The sequence below is a fragment of the Crinia signifera genome, chromosome 8, assembly GCF_055691185.1.
Source record: "Crinia signifera chromosome 8, ASM5569118v1, whole genome shotgun sequence".
NCBI classification, from domain to species: domain Eukaryota; kingdom Metazoa; phylum Chordata; class Amphibia; order Anura; family Myobatrachidae; genus Crinia; species Crinia signifera.
This window is the reverse complement of record NC_139224.1, coordinates 42,654,320-42,659,591: the sequence shown is the minus strand read 5'-3', so window position 1 is coordinate 42,659,591 and position 5,272 is coordinate 42,654,320.

Sequence of the window (5,272 nt, the reverse complement as noted above, 5' to 3'; positions counted from 1 at the left end):
AAGAAACACTGGGGTATTATACCAGCGCTGGCTGTATGAAAATTAACCAATAATATACGGGGAGTGTATCTAATCTAGATAAGGGGGCGTTTTCTTCTAAAAATATCAATTTATTGTAAATAATACAATTCAATTTAAATGTGGTATTAAAAAGTCATTTGGATAACCAGTGACACAATAAAAATACAAATAATTAGTATAACATTTAAAGTATATAATGTGAACAGCCACTAATTTGGGGGTTCACTCTGGGTTATTTAGACTGGACTAGGACATCTCCACCCATTGTATTTGGTACGCCTTGATTTTAGCTTGTGGTGGATTTTGTCTATGTTTTATCCTATGGTACTGTCCAACATTCAAACAGATAACAGGTAATGTAAGGAGAATGTCAGTACGATTCTTCTGTTCTCAGTGTTTGGTTGAAATAATTTTTAGTTTGTATATTTACCTATGTCAGTTGGCTATCAGAATTTGTAATAAATATAAAATGGGTTATTTTGTTATATTAAATCACACTTATTATCATTAAGAGTTTCTGTTCTTGACTAATATGTCAGGCTTGGATTTTCTATTGCTGCAATCATGCAAGGAACTCTGATTACATTTTTTTATCATATTTTTCATTGTTAAAGCATGAAAGTCACAAATAAAGTACTTTCAATATTAGTACCAGATAAAACACATTTATTACATTGTTCAATTATAACAAGCTTAAGTGAGCAATTAGTTCACATATGTTTTAATAAAGAAACAAGTCTTCACAAATTGTGTGAACCTGGATTCACCTCATCCACCTTCATCCCATCCAGAAATGCGCAATTCACCAAGATGCAGGGCTGAAGTTAAGTAGGTGCACACAGATGGTCGGTTTGCCTCAAGCTGTTTCTTAATACATAATGGGGGTTATTCTGGTTCACCCGCAAAGGCACAATCACTCTCTAATGGACCAAACCAAATGCACTGCAGGTGGGGCTGATGTTACATGTACAGAGAGAGTTAGATTTGGGGGGGGGGGGGGGGGGGGGGGGTGTACTTCAAACTGATATCTATATTGCAGTGTAAAAATACACCCAAATCTAACTCTCTCTGCACATGTTACATCAGCCCCACCTGCAGTGCACATGGTTTTTTCCATTAGAGTGTGAATTTGAATGTGTGTGTGAACCATAATAACCCCAATGAATATGGAGCACCACATAAGAGGACCTTACCTGGAGGGTTCCAGACTGAAGACCCTGAAGGTGACTAAGACAACTCAATGGAGGCGATTCTGAAGGTGGGGGCACAGCTAGGATTGGATCCACCCATCCCCTAGCACATCTTCACAGCTGTGAAGAGCTCTGGCCTGTGAGGAGCCTTGGGTGACACTGCTGTTATGAGACCCCTGGAAAAGTGTGTGTGTGTGTGTTGTGTTGCCCCGAGCCAGTCCAGTCAAGACTCAAATCCACCCTACTTTAATCGTCCATGATGGAAATCGTGGGATCTTGAGAATATACACATATTTTATACCATAACATATTCCTAAAACACTTAGATATGTTCTATGAGAGGGTGTGAAAGGTTGTCTACAGTATGTAACTTTCCCATGTTTCAAAAATGTCTCCAATCACTCCATAATAAAAATAAGGAAAGGTTTTTCTAAACAAGTGTGAAACTGAGGAGGCGTCTGCTGTATCTACATTTTTACAGTACAGAGGATTTATGTAGTGCTGCTGCTGTCAATATGTAGAGGTAAGTATTAAAGGAATGGGAGCAGGGTCTGTGGTATGAGCCCCCCTGGACACCGCACACCCTGTACCCACTTCATTTCATGCTGATCTATAGCAGAGGGTGATCAAGATTTGCATAAGCTAAGGTGCCAAATTCAAATGTGTTTAACATATACTCGGCTGTTAAATTAGAAGTGTCGCTGCTTAGAGCACACAAGAGAATTACTAGACAAGTAATGAAGAGAAATGTGGTCAAATAGTATTTAAATGATGCACTAGCCATTTATATGACACAAATATCAAATTGTCACTAGGTGGCAATGTTGCAATACAATTCACTTGAAGAATGATTCAATTGTTGAATATGTTCTTCACTGTGGCCAATAACAGCTTCCATTGGGGAAAAAAACATTGGAAACACTGCAAAGTAAGCACAGAATTTGAATGAAAAAGCAATTAGCATAAGAGATCCGGTGATGTCAGCTGGCCGCCACCGGCACACAAGTCACAGGGTGATTTCCATGAGAATGCCCAGTGTTTTCATGGGAATGCCCATTAAATGCTGGTCATTTCCATGGGCGCAGCTACCCGCCGCCGCCCCACGCCCACTGGCCGCAATGGTGGGTGCGAGTGCCCAGTGAACACTCTGTTCTCCATGGCCGCTCGCACCCTGTTCATGCACATGTGCAGAAATGCACATTGCCATGTGCAGTACAAAAACACCACGAACCATTGTGAATTCTCAGCGGTGCACATGGACCAAAATAAGGTCCTCTCTTGGTTTTAGAGTTTTTTTTTCCTGTATGATCTTTCCTTATTATTGTAGTGATAGTAGAAACATGCAGTGTGCATAAGATTGGAAGTGCATGCACAAGCCTCACCTTCCATTGTGAACTGGCCAACAGTATATTTGGAGTAGGTACTGTAAGTGCAAAGCTAGTCCTTTTCGACATATATTTGAGCAAATCAACACCTTTTGCCTCAAGACAACCGCTCTTTATCTTGCGACCAATAAAAATACACCTAATGTAGTCCCTTTCTCCTCCTGTACTGGCTAAAGTATCCAGCATCTCCAAGATCCGCTCTGCCAGTTACTGAAGCAGAGGCCTTGTCCATGACCAGTGGGGAACCAACAGACCCCAGTCGGTGTTGTGTCAGCAGCATGTCGACGCATACAGCCTAGCAGGTAGTACTCAGGTGCCAGCGTTTGGGCCTGAGGAGGTATCCGTGGTTCCAGAAGCCACATGGTAGGAGTCTGGTGGTGGCAGCAATATCCCTGCCTACTGCGTAGTGGCTGGAGTCAGCAATGGGCGGTTACTGACGGTAACAGGGAATCCCCTATTGGCCAGGTCCTGTGAGAATAGAAACCACCATCTGTGTACCCGAAGAGCATAGCCAGAGCCTAAGGCAGGCGTCCGGTCACAGAAATCGTGTCCTTAAAAGGACCCTCTCCTAAATCTCTAGGAGGTACAGCATACATATGTTACAGCATTCAGATACAGGCAGATGTACAACTCTTACAGGCAAATCTTGTGCCTTTTTATCCAAAATCCACACAGAATACCACAAGAGGTAATTCCATCCTGTTCTCTACACCCAATCAGCATTGTGCAGGAGTTGTATATGCCAAGGACATTTACATCCATAGATCAATTAAACCATTTTACTGTCATAAATATATCCTGAATATAGGCCAAAAGGTTCAATCCAAAATCCTTAGAATATTCATCATATGGACAGTGAGAAAGCCTCCTCTTGGCGAAACGATCGTCTGGTGTGGTGTGAAACTACAAATGCTGGAGACAGCAGTCTCCGCAGTAGCATACTCAGGCAGATCCAGGCCCCATCCTCTAAAGTGAACATACAGGTACCCTCTGTCTCCTCCCCCTCCTTTTCTTCCTTAGAGGCTCCCTCTGCAGCGTGGGCAAAAGCAGACTCTGCACGCCATATACCCTATTCCATCGGCGCCGAAACCGTGGGTGCTCCAGGGCCCAAGCACCCATGGAGAGTGGTGAGCACCCACGGGCCACGGCTGGAACTCACCCACTGCTTGCCGCCAACCCTGTGCCGCTGAACCTGAAAGCAGTCAGCGGGGTCCCTACAGCAGATGGGAAGTCAGCGGCAGGGTCACTGTTCGGCAGATGGGAACTAGTAGCGGTATTAATACCGCTACTAGTTCCCATCCGCCGCAGGGACCCCACCGCTGACTGCCCATCCGCTGCTGGTATCCCTCTGCCTCCTCAGCGCTGCAGGGACGGATCCCACTGCGGTGCTGCTTGGACCCCCGTATGCCTCTGTCCCGGACTGGGGGGGGGGGGGGTATCTGCCATTAAACGCCCCCTTTAGCACCCACCAGAAAAAAACGAAAATCAGCACCCCTGCCCTATTCCTCTCTGACAGCCAGACTACTGTTCGGGTGCCGGTCTTCCCCCACAGCTGCACTTTCATTTCACGTGGAGGACAGCAGTGCACTTTGAAAAACACAAAAGCTGTTCTCTAATACTGACTATATCACAAACTTTATTTCACTGGAAACACTCATCCACCACGACGAAGGATTTCACACTGCACTGGATGAATTCTATCAAGGGGATCTCCAAGGAAAAGGGGACAGCAGTTTCTCAGCTCATTTCCATTCCTTACATCCCCATTAATAGGGCCCGTTCACCCACAATACTTTGAAGCCCACTAAATTATTCTAGTGGCAGCTGGAAAAACTTGGGTCTGACCAGTAACAGAGAGGGGGACCCCTCTAAGAAAAGATCAAGCACCAGAATTTGCTACAGGTATATAATGTCGGGCAGCAGCAGCTCTAAGGGGACACATTAGGAAGACTATACCTATAACTCTCTCTCCTACATCCCCAGGATCAGGGCCCACTCACCCACAATACCTTAAAGCCCACATAAAATACTATAGTGGCGCCCAGATTGTAACCATCTCAAAACCAGGAAAAGATCCAGCTCATTGCCATATCTACCGCCAAATAGCTCTATTAAACTGTGACATAAAATTATTTGCAAAACCCATTGCTATAAGAATGAATGCTTATCTCCCTTTACTAGTACACTCGGACCAGACTGGGTTCGTACCCGGCAGACAATCATCTGATAATACTATCAGAACATTTAATCTAATAGACGGATGATCAGGGCCTTCTGCTGCTATCATTAGATGCAGAGAAGGCCTTTGATCGCTTGAATTGGGACTATATGCGCAAAGTTCTTTCTAGATTCGGTTTTAAAGACCGAATACTGTCATCTATCTTTGCTCTACAGTGCTCCTTCAGCCCGAGTGTTTAGCAACGGCATCCTTTCAAGTTTCTTTCCCATCTCCAATGGTACAAGACAGGGCTGCCCCCTCTCCCCTTTAATTTTTGTGTTGTCTATTGAACCTTTGGCCTCTAAAATCCGCAATGATCCCTCCTTCCCTGGAATATGAGTTGGCCCATCCATCCATAAACTGAGGCTTTTTGTGGACGATGTACACCTTTTTGTTTCAGACTCTGTCTCGACCCTACCTTGCCTCCACGACACTCTAGATTCCTTCAGTAAAGCATC